We start from the raw sequence: 22,275 nt of genomic DNA, 5'->3' as shown, positions 1-22,275 counted from the left end.
GCAGCCCCTTCTGTTGCCCCTTTTAAGGTTGCAGGCAGATGCTGAAAGGGACCATCTTCATGAAACTGTGGAGGTTGGATAAAGAAAGTACAGTGATTGAACAGGATTCAAGATTGAAAGACAGAAAATGATCTACACAAAACCTATTGTCCCTCGGATTCTGAATGTTTTCCTCGTTCATGAAATGGAGTAATTGTCTTCCATTTTTACTCCCACCACTCAAAACGGCCTACTTCCAGGATCTTTCGATGTTCCGCTAATGACGAACACCTGAACTTTTGGGGAAAAAAACAAAAACTCTTTGAGTCTTATGTGATTGAAATGAATCTCCAAATAAAATATACTGTAAAACTATCTTAATGTTTCTATCAATTGCCCAATTTATTATTGACCTTTCTTTTTTTTTCCTACTTCTTTTCTAGAATAGATTTGTTTTCAGTTTGCTAATCTATTCCGTGATACGATAATTATAACATGCATTTATTTTGGCAACATAAGCTTTAAAAATGGTAAAACCAGAAAGTTGGAATTATTAAAATAATTCTACTAACCTTATGCCTAGATTCTATATACAGAAGAGTATATAGATTATGACCATTTGGTGAATATGGAATTGGATAGAGTGAAATTAATCCATTCTGAAACTTAGCAAAATAGTGTTACTATAAACCAAGTTTCCAGTACTAGATCTAGCCAATATAACACACAACTATACAAGACCTGTGTACACATTGGACTGTATCCAGTAATTACTGCAGATGATGAGATAGTTTGGTATATGACACTTTTTATTCATATATTATGGCCCAAATGAGAACATCTGCCCAAATGCATTATGGGCAGGCCATCTGCTGTTTGGCTGACACAACCTGCCTGAGTAAAGAGAAATAAAGTCTTCATAGAGATATGTACAAATGGAATTTTCAGGAATTTATCTATAATGTTACTAGTAAACTGAAAAAATAAAAGTATCACTGCACTTTTCAATTTAACATTTGTTCTCATCACATAGAATATGTAATTTTGTTTCTTTTCTGACCACAAATATTTTTTTCTGAATAGTTCCCAAATGCGTAATAACAGGTAAGCAAGACAGACTGTAGCTAGGAAGATATTCTCAATTGGATAATTAATACACACACCATAAAAATTGTGACAGACTGCACTTTCAAAAATAGCTGCAACAAATCTTTCAGCTCACACACCCTTGCTTCTACAACATGACCTTGGCAGTCTTCCAGTTGAGAGACGGTGCCTGTGTTCACTCCCCTTGAATGTGAGCAGGTATGTGCTTCATAACCAACAGAGGTGGTGGCAGTGACCGGAGTGGCACCACGTGGTTTCTAACGCAGCTTCCACCTTGTTTGAAACAGTTGCACTTAGAACCTTGAACCTGCACGTAAGCTACCACACTGTGAGGAAGTCAAGCCACTCAGAGAGGCCAAGGATAGGCACACCTGTCTGCAGTCCTAGGCTGCGGGTCCTGCCAGCCCAGGGACATGTGAGTGAACAAGCCATCAGATGATAGTAGGCACCAGCCATCAAGTTAACACCCCTCCCTCCCCGTTGTTGTCTTCCAGCTGAGGCCCCAGACATTGTGGAGCAGAGACAGGTCACCCCCACCATGCCCTTTAGAAATTCCTGACCCACAGATGCGCACAATAAAAGCTTGTTTCACACCACCAAGTTTGGTCTGGTTTGTTTCACAGCAATAGTCACTGGAACAAATTGGGTACCATGAGCACACACTCCTAAAATGATGTTCATATTAAATTGAACAAGAACAGCAACAACAGATCTATGGGTAATATTAAACATCACTGCTACTATATTGACCCAGATAGTAAACTTTAAAATCATGTTCCTACAAATCTTTCTTTACCAATTACATGGCAAAAATATATGGTAAATTATAAAATAAAAATAATAAAATAAAAATAATTTTAAGCTCCGAATATGTAGGCCAATGCTAATTTTTAATTGTAGCTATTTTTTTTCTTTCTAAGATGAATTAATTGAAAATAAGTTGCCCTTTACAGTGTCTTTTTACGCATACAAAGTTTTCATCAGATCTCCTAGGTAGAGTGAATCACTTTGTTTCCCTCTCAGAGTTCAAGGTCAAAAGAAATACTTTAGGCCAGATTTCAATAGAGAATCTCCCAGCTGCTCTCTGAGTATCTAACACTACAGACAGTTCAGCAGGAGGAGCACTTGGCCTCTGGCCTGACTGTGAAAGTACTCCATGTTCATAATGCCTTTATATTCCTTGGTTCCAGGATTTCCTTTTAGTGGACTGATGACCCTGAGACTTTAAAGCTATTGAGTATAAGTGTCCTGGGCCTGGCATTGCTTAGCAATTTAAGCTGGGCTCAAAAGGACTAGAAATAAATCAGTAGCCTCCTCCCAAGACTGAAGTACTGAAGCCAAAAGGCTCACTTTGAAAGAACAATTCTAGTCAAGATCATGGTTTCCATGGCTGCCTTCCTAATGCTGAGAACCTGAGTGAGAGGCGACTGCAGAAGACTGCTTAATAATTTACTTCCTGACTGAAGTATCACATGAGTAACACGATTTAGCTATGCTCAATGGCCTTGTATATATACCCACAAGTTTTCTCTGAAAACCTCAATGCTCTTCCCTTGTGTTTTATCATATTTAAATTTAAATGATTGCTGGACGATGTGTTGAGAGTGGATACTATTATCTCCAGTTGCAGGCAAAGTTTGCAGAATTAGTGAGAAAGAAGCTCTTCTCTTCCTGCTTGGGTTTCACAGTGGAGGATGCTCGGCTAGAATAACACTCCTGGCATCTTGCCCCATCTTGTCACTCCCTCCTCTCCAGAGGGGAATATGCAAGAAACTTTGGGTGGGGGGGGGGAGTCAGTGTATTCACAAGGCACATAAATTCTGAATTCCTCCATGCCATTGGGTTTCAAGGACAGGTTCTCCCAAGGGAAGACTGGAGACTTGGCAAACTTGGGGACTCTGACGTATTAGCCTGTTCTCTTGTATCAGCTTTATCAGTTATATCAGTGATATTTTGTTGTCTTCAACTTGACTGTTATCCTGTCTCTCATTTGGTTCCAAATTCTGATAGAGAACAGAGGCATTATAAATAGTCCCTTCTAGCGTCAACAGGATGAATAAATACGTCGGTCTAATTGTCTATTACAGGATAATTCACAGTACAGATTTTCTAGCTGCCCCTCTCAATTCTCTCATTCTCTAGCAGTGATTCAAGGTTGCCCTTCAGGTTGCAGCTCTGCTGTATATGGTGATGTCCATGTGTCTGCTGACCATGATCATCCAGTCTTTTTCTCACATTCTTCCCAAATACAATTGCTCCATATCTCCATCACACTATCTCTTACAGAGACTTGACTTTTTCTTCCACCAACTTAAGCTCTTAGAGAACAGTAAATGTATCATTCTCCTTTTTTCATCCCCCATATTTAATGCAGAATATTAAACATCAAAGGCACACCATAAACATTTGTTAATTAATTTTTGGTGTGAAGGATGCAGTAGGCATAATTCTAAAGATATCCCCCCAAGTTCCCCATTCCCTGGTTATTCAATTAAACACTAATCTAACCACTGCTTTCAAGAGATTTTATAGATGGAATTAAGGTTACTAATCAGCTAAATTTGAATTAGGGAAATTACCTTGGACTTACCCAGATGGACCCAATATAGGCACATGAGACCTTAAAAGCAGACAACACAACGATGGCAGAAGAGTCAGTCAGAGATAGATAGCAGAAGAGGGAGACAGAGGAGATATGAGACAAAAAGGGGCAAGTCAAGGAGATTTGAAGCGTGCAAATGACTCAACCCGCCATTGTGGTTTGAAGGTAGAGAAAGGTGGCCATGAGCCAAGAAGTTTGGCAGCTCTTAGAAGCTGAGAATGACCCCCAGCCAACAGCCAACAAGGAAAGAGGGGCCTCAGTCTGCAGTCATGTGGAACAGAATTCTGCCAACACTCTAAATGAGCTCAGAAGTGGATTTTTCCCCAGAGCCTCCAGAAAGGAAATCACCCTGCTGACACCTTGCTTTTGGCCTCGTGAAACCCAGAGCAGAGAACCAGCGGAATGACACTATGCCTGGACTTCCAGCCTACTGAACTACTAGATAATAAACGGGTGGTTTGCTTTTGTTTAAGCTGCTAAATTTGTGGTAATTTGTTATGGCAGCAAGAGAAATCTCACACAGAGGATATTAACCACAACAATAATTAATCAGTTATGTGCAGGCTGCTACATTCAAGAGGACACTTAAGATAAATATAGAAATCTCCAAGGGATGTTAAGACCATGATATAGCCCCAAATCAGGGCTTATCATCCTTGCTGACGGCAGTGGCTATTCCCCCTCTTGACTTCTTGTCAGAAGATTTATTAGGAGTCTCATAATTATTGCAGCAACTTGAATATGAATATGTTCATGTTTTAAGCAGAATTCTAAGACGGTCCCCAAGATCCCCACCCCTGGTGTACATTCCCTCCTCTTGAGTGAAGGTGGAACATGTGAATACAGTGGAGTAGTTGCTCTCTTGTAAGATCTAGCATAGCAGACTAAAGAAATAAGCTGCCATGTTTTGAGAGGGCTGTAGGGTTATGATGTGGGGAAGCCCTCTAGGAACTGACAGCAACCCCTGCACTGTAGCCATCAATTAAATAGAGACCGCCATTCTACAATTGCAAGGAACAGAATTCTGCCAACAACCTCAATGAGCTTGGAAAAGGACCCTGAGCTCCAAATGAGACTCCAGCCCCCGCCTACATGTTAATTTCAGTCTCGTGAGACCCTGAGGAGAGGACGCAGCTAAGCAATCTCAGACATCTTAACTCAGAAGTGTGTGATAATAAAATGGTGTGTTTGAAGCCATGAAGTTTGTGGTGGTAATTTGTTATGCAACAATATAAAACTAATGTAGATTTACTCATTTAGTCCAAGCCTAACATTTTATAGACTACACTACAGAGGGCAGTCACCCTATAGAGGCAAAATTGTTAGTAAGTTGTAGAGTTGGGACTAAAAGCTAGGTTTGGGTTTTGTGTTTCCATGTATTACACAACTGTTATCTGTCGAATGGATTATTCACGTACTCCAATCTATTTTATCAAACTTCATTAAAATAATTTCTACACGATGATACTGATGAGTTATACTACACATTCACATACATACACCAAAACATACACACGATCACATACATATTGTCTCATTCCAGTTAGCCAGCTTCCTATCAAAGGACAACCTAACTTATTGGAGAGCCGCTTAGGATATGGTAAGTGTCCTAAGGTAGTACTGACTTTTATAAGACAGGTACAACTCTCCTCAAGGAACTTTAAATTTTTGGATATGTGTAACTGATTTGATATTCTCATCAAGACGTAAATTACCACATACAGGTTTGAGAGTCCCTTTGCCTATTTAGACTTTGTAGGGTTAAAACAGCTCAGGACAGTTGAAAGACTAGACTTTATGTGTTGTTCATAAGCCAAAGGAGAATCTTCATATAGACAGACCTATGGGATTCTTTCTTTTAAATACAACTTCAAATTTCCCATAAATGTTTGATAGATTTGGTTCTGAGGACCCTATAACATCTATTGGCTTGAACACGAGTGCCACAAGAACAACTGTGCGTGCATCTCAAGGACAGTATTCTTCTGTCATCATTTAGGCATCAGGAGTATCTATACAAGGATGGTCCATTCGGTGTGAGGCCCCTTTTCCCGCGACTGACCAGGACTGCCAATTATGCCAGATGGAAGGAATAGCAATAAAAGAAGGCAAGAAAACAATTCACCTGAAGAGCACAGCTTTCCTTTTCTTGTTTTTCCCTTCAAATGTCATTAAAGCTGAATCTGAAATCTGACTCTCATGGTTATGTTTTACTTTTACAAATCAGGAAGAAATTAAACAGGACAGGAAAACAAATTCAAACAGAATGTTCAGCAAGGAAAAATACATTCTCTAATTAGAAAGCAGGAAGGCCAGTTATTAAGAGCAAAACTACTCGCTCCAGGCAAGAGAGCCTGCTTTTAAAATAAATTGGTGTCTTTATACCATGGTTAACAAGTGGAAAAGGGGGCTCCATCTGAACTTTTTTCCTTTGACAGCCAAGATTTTGAATGAAGATTTAAACCTGGGGTATATGTGAAATAAATTTCTGTTTGAATGTTGACAGTAAGTGGAAAAACAAAAATATTTGTTGGGTTATAATGCAAAATTTTAGAATGTCATCAACTATACTGCTTAATTATATGGAGTTTTAAGATATAATGAAATGAGTATAGTGTAAACGTCTACTAATACTTCTTGAACAAGGAAAGAATCCTGAAGAGGAAATTTCACATAAATATGCATATTTGGAGACTGGCTTATGTGGCCTCACACCTCATAAGTGACTCAATATGACATGCACTGTATCTATTTTCCAATTAAAGAATATTGTGTGCATGTGCATAAGTATAATAAACCTCTGTAAAATCTATAAATCCTCTGCAAAAATCCCCAAGTTTTTAATTAAATTTTATTCTATCATTTCTCTTAAATCTTAGAAAATATTCTTCTATATGTATAAAAATTACATTAAGTGGCAGTACTACATTCCCTAAGAGATCTTGAAAGAAGTATTAAGTTATTTCGCAGTGACTTTTTTTTTTTAAAAGATAGCTTTTTAAGGTACTTATGCTTTTCAGGAGATTTTTAATTAGGTCTTTGGAAACATGAGGTTTACCTTTGCTGTGAGTTTTGTTGCTTATGAAATAAATTTAAAATACCTGTTCTTAAATACAAAAAATCTCTACCACAAAAAATGTGGAACCCATATGTGTCGCAGATTTGGGGATGTCATAATGAGTTACTTGAAGTTAGCATGAATCATCACTATCATCATCATCGTGTAAGAATAGATGTGATATAGTCACACCCTCATAATGTAGCTGCCTAAGGAAACTGCTTTTCTTTATTTATTTTATTTATTTTGTGTGTGTGTGTGAGGAAGATCAGCCCTGAGCTAACATCCATGTTAATCCCCCTCTTTTTGCTGAGGAAGACTGGCTCTGAGCTAACATCTACTGCCAATCCTCCTCCTTTTTTTTCCCCAAAGCCCCAGTAGATAGTTGTATGTCATAGTTGCACATCCTTCTAGTTGCTGTATGTGGAACGTGGCCTCAGCATGGCTGGAGAAGTGGTACGTCGGTGCGCGCCCGGGATCCAAACCGGGGCCGCCAGCAGCGGAGCGTGCGTACTTAACCACTAAGCCACGGGGCTGGCCCCAGAAACTGCTGTCTTGTGTGGCCTTCTCCTGCAAAATAGTCACCAGAAGACCCCAAGAGATTTCTCTTTATGTTTCAACGTTCAGAAATGAGATACATTCCTACCCCGACACCAATCAATGGCAAAAGGGGATCTTTGCAGCTTTAAATCAGTCATGATTCACCACCTGAAGCTGAGAGATGAGCCTACTTCCCTGAGCATGTGCTCACCAACTAAATACTGAAAAAAATTGGGTTTCAGAAAGGAAGAATGAAGGGAGTAGCTATCGGATAGGCCAGGTGTTAGCAAACTACAGCCATACTCATTTATTTACACATTGTCTATGGCTCCTTTCACACTGCAACAGCATCGTTGAGTAGATGTGATAGAGATTGTGTGGCCTACAAAAGATAAGGTATTTATACTACCTAGCCCTTTGAGGAAAAGTTTGCCAATCCCCGCGATAAGGTAATCAATAGTGTCTTCCATAAGTTACATGGCAAAGACCAAAAAGTTCTAGAACTCCCTACTATAATGATGATAGGAAAATAATTGAGATTGTGTCTATCAGCCACCCATAGAAAGAAGACTTACTGCTTTAGAATCTTGTCTTTTTATTTCGCAGATTTAGCTAGTTGTCCGTTATTTAACAGAGAATTGGGAACGCAGTTGGAATAGAGAAGAACAGGAAGAACATGAGGACAACCAGCATTTGGAGAGAGGAAAGATGCTACCTCAAGGATGTGGAAGACTAGCGACTTCCAAAATGACCCAGGGTCTTCCAGAGAACAGCAAGCCGCATCTGCAGAATAGACCATGCTGCTTCTCTGTCTCCCCGTAACCAAACTAAAACACTGCTTTAACAAAGGGTACTCTTCCAAGTGATTTTTAAGCTCAAATACAGGAGTAAGAAGATCTCAAAACATTAAAACCCATCTAACAAGATAGCCCCAGAGGATCGTAACATATTTAAAACATATTAAAACTGTTTTCCAATGGTCAGGACATGAAGCTCCTTTCCCTTCGCCAAGTAGAGTACATAGGGCCAAGAAGGTAAAGCAAAAAGGATCAGAAAAGGATTGGAAAAAATGATGAGTCACTTTTCTCCCTCGTCCAAGATCCCCAAACACCAGCAATCAGAGAGGGAGAAGGTAGACATTTCAGGTTTGACCAAAATAACATTAGTCAGAAATGCTAGAACAGCCAAGAAGCTGCAAATAATTTTGATGGAGCCAATAAAAGAGTGAATTCCAAAACATTCTTCTTTACAATATTTGACAGAAAAGGATAATAAGAAAAAGGCACAGATTAACTGCTTCTCTTGATATAAAAGAAATCAGAGATGTAAGCAAACCATGTGTAGGTATAGTGCACTAATGAAACTCCGTCCCCAGTTTTTAAACTTTTCCTGATGTGCACAGCATTCTTTCTCGATGTGCACACTCACTGACTGATAGAGACACAACTCTGAGTACTGGGTTAGAGGCACGAGAGAGTTAGTGCACACGTGTGTGTCTATGTTTCCATGTACATAAAAATCCTTCTCAATCATCAACAGAATCATCACAAAGAGAAAGGAAAATAAACAATCATCTGGTTTCTTTGATCAGTAAACACACTCAAACCAGATTCTCAGACTCCAAACTGGAAGCTCCTAAGATTCTTTATGAAGTCTTAGAAACACAATGAGATATTTCACAAGACTTGGTGGAATCCCAGGCTTGCTTTATCTTTTTTTTTGCTGAGGAAGATTCACCCTGAGCTAACACCTGTGCAGATCTTCCTCTATTTTGTATGTGGGTTGCCACTACAGCATGGCTGCCTACGAGTGGTGTACGTCCCCACCTGGAGCCCTGGCCATGGAAGCAGAGAGCGGAACTTAACCACTAGGCCTAGTGGTTAACTAGGCCTAGGCCTAGTTAAGGGGCCAGCCCCACCAGGCTTTCTTTCTTGAACACATCGACTCTGAATGAAATAGTTTATTACCTCATTATAAGAGTTCCCCTCTAATCTGTTCTAAAGAGCCAAGCTTTAAGAAAAACCAACTTTTGGATGTCTGTCACTCAGTCTTTTCACATGTAGGTGTAAGATGAATTCAGCATCATATTGAATGCTGATGTCTAATGAACAGTACTATAGAAGTGTTCTACTTCGAGTTAAATATTTTCCGTTAGCCCACAAAACGTATTCTCAGTAAATAAAAGTAGTTTTTAACAAAATAAAGATTACTTTTCTAAGTTTTTGTTACTGCAAAGAATAACTGAATTTAAACAAAATTAGTCGTTTATAATTGACGTGTAAATAATTTATCCTGAAATCTTCAAAGTTATAATTTTTCATTTAAAAACAATAGTTCTTTGAACCTTTACTTTGTTAATGTGATTCTTAATATAACCTGCTTTCTTTAAGGCTTTTTCTCATTTCTATTACAAAATTCCTCAGTTCTTATCTCTTCTTGAACTCACTTGCCCTGCCCCCGCTAAATTTAATAATATTGTAGAAAGAAAAATAGAAATAGCTTCATACACTGGAGAAAAAAGTTACATTTTCTTCCTAACCTACAGGGAAGGAAGAGGTGAGAAGCCAATTAAACATTTTAAACAATATAACCTAACGCAGATAGCTAAAATGTGCTGTCTGGAGAAATAGAGTCATGAAAGCTTGTATGATAGAATATGCGAGATCCCTGTGGTCTATGTGTGACTGTAAATCACCTTAAGTTAAGCACTTCCCGAAACTGCCTTATGTGACGTGAACTAGAAATCATTGCAAGTGACACAGACACAGGTTCGAAATGAACTGGCTTCCATGTACACGTGGCCTTTAAGTCAGCTGCATATGTAAAATGAAGAATGACAACTGGGACAAGCTGCACTAATTCTCCTAGTGGTAAAATTAAACTCCTCTATTCTTTTTTACATTAATACAATATTCTACATAACACGTCAGTTCCTTAAGCTAAGAGGTTAACAAAAAATTTCTATACATGATGCAATGCAATATAATAATTACCAAATATGAAGAACTGTTTTCTCAGATATCAAATATCTCTGGTGTGATTCCTTTTTACTATGAATCATAGCCGGAATTTAAAATGAAAGAAGTTTTTTGTAGAAACATATACACCTAGCCTGGGCAGTACTGTTCACTCAGAGATAATATTATTGACCAGACTCAAGCGCTCCAAATAACTACAAGCAAATATCTTTCACATAAATCTGGGTAGCTTGCAAATTGCTAGACCAATTCGGCAAGTCCTGATGATCTTGGTTGTGTTATTGTTTCAATATAATCATTTAGGTTTTGCTAGAAAAATTAATGGAACTATAATACCCCAATATAAAAAGGGGGGTAAGAAATCTTCAATTATATTGAATAAATGTTGAATAACCAATTTTGTAAAAGGCTGGCCTAATTAATATCCATAAACAGGAAGCAATTTTTCATAAATTAGGATATCATTATTTGGAAACATATCTGTAAATTGCCTGAATACCCAAATAAACAAGTACTGATTAGTAAGAATGGCCAACCATTACACAGTATTTAATATGTTCTGGATACCGTACTAAGTGATTTACATATTTTAAATCATTTTATCTCAAAACAGCACCACCGAGTAAGAGCTATTATTATTCCTATCTTATAGATAAAGAAACTGAGGGCCTGCCCGGTGGCACAAGCAGTTAAGTGGGGGCGCTCCGCTGTGGCAGCCAGGGGTTCCCCGGTTTGGATCCTGGGCACGCACCAACGCACCACTTGGCAACCCATGCTGTGGCGGCGTCCCATATAAAGTGGAGGAAGATGGGCATGGATGTTAGCCCAGGGCCAGTCTTCCTCAGCAAAAGGAGGGGGATTGGCAGATGTTAGCTCAGGGCCGATCTTCCTCACAAAAAAAAAAAAGAAAAGAAAGAAACTGAGGCACATTGAGTTTAAGTAACTTGGCCAAAGTCACACAGCTAGTATTTGGGGAAACTAGAATTCAAACTCAGGCCACCTTGCTCCAGAATTCATGCCATTAACCATAAAAATTTTAAAACAACAATTCATTTGCAACAGTACCTATTGACAAAAATAGATAAGGAAATTCACCTTTCTGTATAAAAAGCATTACTAGCCACAAAAACCAAAATCATGAGACTTTTCTATTACTTATGTCGAAAATGTTAGACAAACAGATATTGAAGAAATGTTGGATATTTGAGAAAAGTAAATGGGATCAGTTGCCACAAATATTTCAGCAGAATATATACATGGCTACAGCATTTCTCCTTCTTGATTGCTCAACATGTACGGAGTCACCGGGGTGGGGGGGGTGCTTAACCTGGAGAATGTTCTCCTGGCGCTTAGTGCCTTAACAAATATTGTATTTTTGTAACTATCGGCTCATTTATAAAGTGTTTTTCCCTAGGGTTTACTAAGAAGTCAATCCGTTCCAGCTACTGAAAGAGAACACAGATAAAGGAATGGGAAAATGGATAAATTAATTGGGCTGTCAGAGTTGCTGAATCCTTTGGTTTTAGCAGAATCTTAACTATAGCTCAGTTAAGTTTCTCCTGTTCTGAAACATATTTATACTGGATATCTAAAACTTTAAGAATTTCTGTATGTGAGCAACCCTAACACAAAAATGCGTGAAGCACTTAAGTATTCTGCAACCATCCAATGCAAAGTAGATCCTGGTCAATCAGCCAGCTGTGTTTACCACTTACTGACCTAGGCATTCAGCCAGCTATCATCTGCATATATTTGTCAGAAAATGGTATAACACCTGATGATTCTCCTAGCAGATCTGCATACACATTTAATAAGAAAAGACTATTTGAACACCAGGGAACTCTAGGCTTGGAAATTCTTGGAAAATGGATGATGGAAAGTTGAGAGGAAGAGAACTCCAACCGAAGTGGACACAAAGTGACCTCACAGGGTGATATGACCCCAATGGATTTACCATGCTCTGACGTCTGATCTTCAATCTCTCAAGGCCAGAAACTGGGACTTAACACTGCACCCAGATATCAGTGATAAAGTGACCCTAATTAAATTCTCGCAAAATAGATGTATAATTAAGAATATCAACTTATTAACTCAGGATACCGGTTAACTCAGAGGATAACTCAGAGGATACCACTTCTAATGTCCACATATCCTCCAATATTTATAGCCAACAATTGGATCAGTAGGTTGATTGGCGGCACAGAATTAAAGCAAAGTCCAAGGGTTGACATGGGGAGTATTTTACTCAAGCCATGATGAGGTTTAAAGAAATATTTCTGTCTACACCAAAGAACACACATTGCACATGAGTGAGCCGAGTCCCCCAAATGGTGCACCTCTCTTCCAGGACAATGCTGGAGCTGAAAGTCTAAAATTTGCTTCTCTGAAAGGACCTTCTCCGTACAATCCATTTATGCTTTAACTACATTTTTTTAAGTAGGTCTAGAGAATATGATTTCTATTCTCAACAGCTTTTGATTTTTATTTTGTTTTGTTTTACTCTCAAAAAGCAAACATGTTTCTATTATCTCCAAGTTCTTTGGAGGCACCTTCTTATAACCCTCATTGTTCATTTCCCATTATATGATCTGATCGACATACAAGATTGGAGAATTCATGTTTTCAGCAAAGCCCAGGTCAATTCACAGTAGATTAATAGTACCTGGGAAGCTGCCATCAAATGCTCCTGTAGGCTAATCAGAGTCAATATAGTTTCTTGAAATGCTTCTTAATTCTCACACTCAGTTTGTTTCTCCTGCTGATCTATAAATGTATGAGTTTCCCCCAATATCACATTAACTTTTTCTTTTTTCTTTCTGTTGTTTCTCAAGGCGGATCACCTCCAATTGTACTGCCACCATACCCATAAAAGTGACCCACAAATCTGTATTTCAAGCACTAACTTTCCTCAGTATTTCAAAATATATAGAGGGAAGCTTTACATGGATAGCATGCTATTACCTCCAAATGTCAATCTCCCACATAAATTCATTATCTTCCTTTAAAAAGGCAATCAAATCCAATAATCTGCTGTGTTTCTCATTTCCATTGAGAGCACTACTTCTCAGACATTGAGATGTGGACGTTCAGAATATCTTTTCTCTACTGCTGTCCATTCCACTCCAGTATGGGTTTTTTCTTTTCCTTTTTTTACATGTGTGAGAGGGCTATGGAAATATCTTCCTAATTATACTCCCTATTTTCCGTATCTCTATGTTTCATTTTATTTTATGCACTTCTACTGAATTATTCCTAAAGCACCACAATGATAAAGCAAACTTCCTGCACAAAAAAAAACTTCAGTAGCTTTACTTACCAAATAAAGCTCAGGGGTCCCCACGATTGCTCCAAACCCGTCTTTCTGGGCTTATCTCCATTACTTTGCTTTGCTATGATCTTCTCCATTTTGTGCTTGGTGCATTTTGTTATGTCATGCTTTTGTTCCTGTCTGAAATATCCTCAACTCCAACAACCCCTATTTGTTAACGGTATCTAAAAAGCTCACGCCATACGCTATTGTAGACATCTAACCTGAAGCAACAAATCTATGTCTTCATGTCAAAATTCACATTTTTAAACATGAGGAAATGGCCACAGTATAGCAATGTTACCAAACAGATGGACATTTATGAAAATGTAGGATCAATAAAAGCACCATTAAACTTGAAACATATAAAGGAAAACAGTTCAAGTTTACCTTTCCTTCCTGATCCATCTCAAATGTTTCTAGTTCTACGCTGCCTTCTTGCATTCTCTCACCCCTCTCCTCCATCAACTGCCTACTCTGTCGTCAACTAAAATTCAACTCCACTTCTGGAAACCATATATTTAATTATTAACATGACTCTAATAATTATTATCATTTCCTAGATTGTTTTAGTCATTCCACAGCATATATCCCATGCAAGAAGTTAAGCTTCTTAAGAATAAAGTTCATGTCTGATTTATCATAGCATATTTATGTAGACTAATAGAGGGCCTTGTACAAAAGACAATTGTGTTATTAAATGATTTAATTATTCTCCACATTGTTGACATTAAGAAACTTTGATATTAGGTGCATAAACAAAGTCTACTTCTGCACATCAACATAAAATTAAATTTTATGTTGAGGTGGGATGTTGCGTTCCAAGTTGAGCGAGTTGAATAGATTTGTAAAGCTACACAAGTATATATATAAATTATATACGTATTACATAAATTTATATTATATATTACATAGTATAAAATATATATTACTATATATTTTATATACATAAAATATATAATTATATAGAGATAACTATATTATTATATTTTATTATAATATATTTTATATATTATAAATATATATTATATTATATATTAAATATATATATTATATTACATATAATTATATAAACATATAGACATGCATATCTAATTATATATTATATATTATTTATATAATTATATACACATATACATAGCCCCACCAGTACCACCACCATGACCAACTTTCCACAATATTAAAGGACAGCAGGATTATTTGTACTATTCAAGTAAAGTCTCTCCTGCTTCCATTTGCTGGCTCTATTTTTCCAGCTTTTCCTATACCTGCCAATTTTCACATTCTGGAACAAGCAGTAAGCCATTGTGGAAAGAGTCTCAAAGTAATATTCAGCTTTCACTCTTCATAGCTTCCCCTCCACCTGTATGGAATGGGTCTTTAAGGGCTCTTCATAAAATTTTATGATCTATAGGGAAAGGAAAACACTGGCAAGCCATTGGCAAAGTCAAGCAATGAACAGTGGTGCATTAGAAGGGTTATATGTTTGTCACATATAAAATTCTAAGCATACAGAAAGGGCAGCAGTCCTGAGTTTACTACTGCCCCCTCTGTGAATATTACAAGCCTTTTAAATTTAAGGGATTATCAAGCTTACTCTCCCACTTTATAAGGAAGTGATTGAGGTTTAAAGAGGTTAAGTAAATTGTCCAAAAGTCAAGGAGCTACTTATCCATGTCTTCAAATTCTTCAATTCCTTTTAAATCTCCCCATTTACCCTCAGATCCAAAAGAGTGTTCTGAGAGAATGGACTCCAAAAAGATGCTCTCTTCCTAGAAATGAAGCCATTTTTATTAAATTAGTCTGGGAAGTCAGGGAAAAGGGAGACATTTACTAACATTTTGTTTCTGTGAATTTAAGTGGCAGAAGATGGAATAGTGCAATGAGATAAAGAACAAAAAAGAGATTTAAACAAGTAATTCAGTTAGATAACAGAGCCCTTTTTAGCACCATAGTCCGTGATATTTCTTCAGTTCTTCCAAATATTTAGAGTCATTGAATGTTGATAGTTTCCCAGTCCCATTCCCACCTTTTTTTCTATCAATTCCAGACATTCAAGTACAGTGTTCTTTAAAAAGTTAGTTAATAAATATAATTAACAGAAAATACTACATAGTACATAAAGCAAACATTAAACCTATAGCCTGAAATACACATTGAAATTTCTTAGATATTTTTAGCTACAAAGTTCATTGCCATTATCTGCAATCAGTGTTTTCTTTACTTTTCTACAGGGGCCTACAAAACCTCAGGGTACCAGAATGCAGCTTCCCAGCTTCCCGAGGATTCCTTTGCACACAGCGATTCTTGGATGCAGCCAGGAGGTCATGATCAGCTCCGCCTGGGATGGGCCATTACTAATACATCACCTTTCCATTGGCTCAGTCTTTGCTCCCAGATTACTTGGGCTATGAATTTTCATGTCTCAAATTCCAATAATAAATTTTATAACACATAACTCTATAATATCACTCCAAAGGAGAGGAACTGTATCAGTTTCATTGATGGTTGTCATTTGTTTTCTCATTTTCTATCTTTTCTCCTTGTTTTTTTTTTCTTTTTGGTCATGGAGTCAATTGTCCCTCCTGTAGGTTCTGCAGTGGCCCTTCACCCTACTCCGCCTGCCCTCTGGTGGTGACCTTCTTTATATCTATCCATATCACAGTCTAACTATGCTTACATTTTCCAAGGAGTACAGAAATTCCTACCTATGCTATTGAACATCAGATTCAACTACGTTTATGTAGAGATAACTGTCAAATGACTGTAATAGACATAGTTTTTATTTGGGTATAAACACGCACACACATATGTACTCAGATTCACATATTTATTCATAGGTTTGTACACACACACGCACACACACACTAGCCTGGTTGTAGCATTATTATCTTCCATGAAATAACATTAAAGGGAATAAAATATTACCAAAGCTATTTGTTAGCTTTTTCATTTCTACCGTAACCACACATAAGTCCATCCATGCCTAAATCTGCAGTGGAGAGCCCTGCTCAAAGAAATGAGGCATCAGCTCCTATTTGATATATTCCTGGGTCTTGGCAGAGAGCATTTCATCAGAGATGAACTGCACTTAATGCAATCACTAGAATTAAAGCAGTTAAGAGAACGCAACTCCCTGCCAAGAAACTCTGCTGTATTGTGCTCTTGTTCGCTTGCTATTCCAGAAAGTATGTAACTAGTACTAATAAGTTGCTGGCTGCAGTTCCAGAAAAAGCCTTAGGAACAAAAATGCTGACGTTGGTACATTTGTCCTCACTTTACAATCCATGAAATTCTCACTGATTGATCCACAAGGAGACGCATCCATCCATTCCATTACCGTTCTTTCCAGGAGCCTTTTAGGAACTTGCAAAATCAATATAATTCTGTAAATAAAATGAATCTCCATCAATATGACTATAAATATATAACAGAAAAAGTTATCATATTTTAGCTGATAGTGATTTAAACCAAAAAATGTGGGCAGGGGGTTATTCTATCATGGTGATCCAATTTTACCTCAGGAAAATAATATAATGACTATAAAAATAATATACTAGATATTACATTAATTAAAGTCTAATTAAAGCTTTCTAAGTTTCCATATTTTAAGTTAAAGATGCATCAAAACATTTCCCTAATTGTGGGCATATATGTGATCAAATTCCAAATATATATAGATGTGGAATATATTGAATAAATAGGTTTTTTCCAGTGAAAATAGAGTAAGAGACATTTTTTTCAATTGGTTATAATTCTGGAACTATTGTATAAAAAGATAAAGATGATTCAGAATATAAATTGTTGTACATATGGGAAAATAATCTATTTTAATGATGAAGTTGTGTAACAAAATTCTTTCCCATAGGAAAGGCAAATTTGAGCGTGACAATATACCTTTTAATTCATGTGTAACATTTCAGACAAAATTATTTTGTCCTGGAGTTTTTCTATTTAAAATCCCAGAGAAAAACTGAGTTTTTGAAATTTTATTTCGCAAGAAAATGTTCTTACTGTGGATAAACATAAAAATACACACTGTATCTTTATACGTGAATGCATAATAGAGCTAGATGTACAGACACACAACTCAGAATAATGGTAAAGAAATGGCTACAGGAATAAACCATTTCTCCTAGTAAGGCCAGCACCCCCAGGTATATAAGAAAGGAATACACACACACACACACACACGTTTACACACATCTATATACTATCACTGTCACTCTTTTTATGAAATGTGCTGATACTTTTTAGGCAAAGGCAGCATTTATTTCAGAGGTGGATGACTTTATTTAGGGAGGTTGTTAATGGACCATTTTAGATGTACAAAGTTTGTCCCAGGACCCAGGATACGATAAAGGTTGAAAGTAAAATTGACCTGCAGAATAAAGAATTTGGAGTTTGAGGGAGGTAACCTAAGAGAAGTTAGGAAGAAAAATCTTGACAATTGGGGTGGATTGTTAGAGAAAAGCACCTGTTGAAAATGCTGTAAGGGGAGCGACACAAGGAAACATAAGGTATTCAACATATTCAAGTTGAAGTTGTTGGCTGTGTTGCATTATCCTGAATATTTGCATGTAAAAATGCTAATGATGGTAGTTATTTTTAGTTGGTTTCTTTGGAGGAGAGAAATGACAACGAAAAAGTTGGTTGGAGAGAAAACAGCAATCATAGAAACAATGATGGAGAGATGAACAAGGTACAGTAGGAGAAGGAATTCAGAATTAGAGGTGTCCCACAGCATAAATTCCTGGAAAATTCTCAGAAATAAAGAGGGTACTGGTTTCACATTGTACATGGGAGGTGGATTTAAGCCATTTTAAGTGGATATTAGAGAAAAATTGGGGGCTATTCAGGATAATTCAAAACGTCTGTCATTCATCTTCAGTACTAGTTAGACATCAAACTCAAACCATTGCCATATTATAAAAATTGATAATTTAGTGTGATGCAAATGTGAAATGAGATGAACAGAAAAGAATCTTTTTTCTATTTCTCACAGTAAGTGGCATTTGGATGTCAAATTAAGCACATCTGATTGGATTATCACACTGAGACAGATCATACAAGGTGCTTGTTTTAGCTCTGGCTGCTATAACAAAATACCATGGGCCAGGTGGCTTAAACAACAGGCTTTTATTTCTCACAGTTCTGGAGGCTGAGAAGTTCGAGATCAGGGTGCCAGCATGGTCTGGTTCTGGTGAAGGCTTTCTTTCCGGCTTGTAGACAGCTGTCTTCTTGCTGTGTCCTCACATGGCAGAGAGAAAGAGAGGAAGCAAGCCTCAGGTGTCTCTTACTATGAAGGCATTAATCCCATCATGATGGCTCCACCATCAGAACCTCATCTAAACCTAATCACCTCTCAAAGGCCCCACCTCCAAATACCATCACACTGGGGGCTAGGGCTTCAACGTAGGAATTGGGGTGTGGGGGCAGGAGGTTGTCACAATTCAGTCAATGGCAATGCCTCATAACAGAAACTACTTATACATTATACATACACAGGTGTATGTGGAACATATGTATATATATAGGAACATATACATATAGATGTGCCTATATGCAACTTCTTTATTGAAGGTATTTTCTGCTTCTCTGTAAACTTCCTCTGTAAACAGCCTGCTCTACACAGCTTACACTTTACACCCTTTCTGCCCCAGTACACATAACACACACCCTTGCACACAAAAACAGGATAAGCTACTAAGTGAAAATGTAACTTCTAACAAATTATTTCTCTGGGGAAAGTGTCAAGATCCAGGTAAGACACTCAGAGGTGGCTTCTTTTAGGGTGGTGATTAGCATTCATCTAAGAGATGATGCTCCCCATCCCCCCGACTGTGTGGTACACAGGAAGTGTTTTAAAGAATGACATAAACAGTGAACCTAGACATTGTGCAAGTTCTTTCTGAGTCAACTTTATAATGGGACTCAACTATTTTATCAAAACATTGCAACTGCCGAGAAAATCAAAGATAATTATTCGTTCAGAATGAAAGTGAATCCTAATTCCATACCAAAGTATTTTAATGTTATCCATTTCATTCCTCTTCTTCCACGATGTTGGAAAATCAAGAGTTAATTGTCTTTGTGTAAGCAAAGGTAACATACAAAGAAGATAAGCTTTAAGGCAGAGATAGTATATTAGAAACTCATTCATCCATTAATTCATTCAGCAAATACTTGTTGAATGCTTACCATGTCTTGAGTACTATACTAGGCACAAGGAAGACAAAAATGAATGAATCATACCTATTCTTAAACAGTATCTGATCCTGTGTTAGTGAGAGATAAACCACTCTAACAGAGCAGCACGATGTATTATAATAGAGGTAGACTGGACTTCTATGACAGCTCAGAGAAAATGGCAGGTTAGAAAAGATTTCCAAGAATGAGAATCTTAGTGTTAGAGGAGTTGACTAGACGAAGGAGTGAGAGACAAATGGACAGAATTCAGTAGGAACATGACAGTTACAAATAGGGGATGGAAGAAAATAACTGGGTAGAGTCACGGGGCCACTCCTTGCTTCCACAAAAGCAACCTGTTTTTTTGTCTGTTCTGTATTTTTGAGTTTCAGCTAAAATTTTATTTAAGTGAAGATTCATGAAAATAAAAAGATCAAGAGCTTATAGCAAGTAACTGTGAGAAGTTTGAAATAGCTGGAACTAAGAGGGCATGTGTGAAAATGGTGGAAAATTGAATTAACAGAATTGGCAAAGGACAAATTGTAAACTTGATTAAATGAGAACCTAAGTGTAACAAGATGAAATGGAACTTTCCTCTTATATAAGGATAAAAGACTTTAATGAGAACTGGCACCATCACACCTTAATTGAAAAAAAAAAAGAGCGCCATTTACTTAATGGTTAAGTATGATTTCTCTTATAATGCAAGCATGGCTTAGGTGGGTTAAGAAAAAGCAAAATTCTTCTTATTCACAGTAATGGTAAAATATATTGTTCTAAAAAGAGCAAGATCAAAGCCAGGCTAACAAGAAAAAAAAAATGCATTTTTTTAACAATTTTTTCCCATATGAACTTTCACCTTGGTGTGATGTGTTTACATCTTAGGTAACCTGATAAAGACTAGCACCCTCAAATGGCAGATAGAACTAGAATTAATGCCATTTCTTGTCTCTTATAGACTGAATGTTTGTGTCTTCCCACAATTCATGTATTGAAATCCTAACTCTCAGTGTGATGGTGTTAGGAGGTGGGACCTTTGGGAGGTGATTAGATCACAAGGGCAGAGCCTCCTGAGTGAGGTTAGTGCCGCTATGAAAGAGAACCCAGAGAGCTCCCCTGGCCCTTTCTGACATGTGAGGACACAGCAAAAAGATGGCTGTCTATGAACCAGGAAGCAGGTCTTCATCATACACTGAATCTGCTGGTGCCTTGATCTTGGACTTAGCCTCTGGAACTGTGAGAAATAGATTTCTGTTGTTTATAAGCCGTCCGGTCTAAAGTATTTTTGTTTTAGCAGCCTGAAAGGACTAAGACACCATCCTAGACTCTTTATGGCTTGAAGAGAGGAGCCATCCATTAACATTTGGCTGAAACTTGAAGCGTCATCCAAGTTTTCAAGACTTAAGGTGGAATTTTCTTCTCTTGTGAGACAGGTGAAGTACCTTGAAGGAAGAAATAAAAGCCCTAGCATGATAGATTTAAATGCATAGCTGAAGAGGGAAGGAAATGTAAAAGAGACTGTTGGCCTCAGACTGAAAGGTTTTCACTTGCCTAATACAGAAGACTACTAAGTCTACACTGTGTCTGTCTTTGTTCCTCAGCCCATGTACTAACATTCTGAGAGCGTTGTGGCCCTTTGCTTGCAGGATCTTTATTACCTATGTTATAGTCCACTGTGTTTGGTCTGAAAGAAATTAGCAAGGTAAGATGGCCCAAGGAAGTGATGACAGACTTAGAGGAACAACTACAGGAGCGGAGTGTCAGCTTCACCAAACCACCTCCACCCTTCCCTGGGGGGATTATAAAGTAAAGCTATCTCTGTTTATCAACAGCAGCCAAGAGATCCACAAGCTGACAGTGGCAGAAGAGATCATCCAAGTATAAAAACAGCAAGATCAGGAAAAGAAACACATGCGTACCTAGATTACAAAAGAATAGAAACTTCATCGTGAAGGTGCTGGAGAACCACTGAAAGATTTATGTAGAAGAACATAGGTATGTAAATATAAAAAGGAACATGAGAGCATTATATCCTCTGTACAGATTTGTTCATCATTGTATGAAAACATGTATCTTGCTTAAAAAGCTTATTCCCATTCCCAAAGCCAATTGCTCAGGTATATCTCTATATATAGATACATAGATTAATAGATACACAAATAGATGCATAGATCATCAACATAGATGATATAACAGTAGATATAGATATATTCAAGAACTGTGAAGAGTCTGAGATTTTAACCTACTTGCAAACTAAGTTATCCTGACACAGTTTCACGAATGCTAGCAGAAGATATGAGACTCCTGGATCAGAGACAAAAGACTTTATAACTCACAGCACAGGAGGCAGCATGAGCTTCATGTTCACACAGGTTCCAATTGGTGCAATGCCTAGGTGAATACCACACATACACTGGGTTTGTGGTACAGTTGAGGAGCCCTGAGCTCCTCTAATCTTATAAACCCCCAATCTTATAAAGGGTGCTTCAAGCAAACTGGCCCAATCTTTGTCTTG

The sequence above is a fragment of the Diceros bicornis genome, chromosome 27 (genome assembly GCF_020826845.1).
Source record: "Diceros bicornis minor isolate mBicDic1 chromosome 27, mDicBic1.mat.cur, whole genome shotgun sequence".
Lineage (NCBI taxonomy): Eukaryota > Metazoa > Chordata > Mammalia > Perissodactyla > Rhinocerotidae > Diceros > Diceros bicornis.
Note: the sequence above shows the minus strand (reverse complement) of the source record.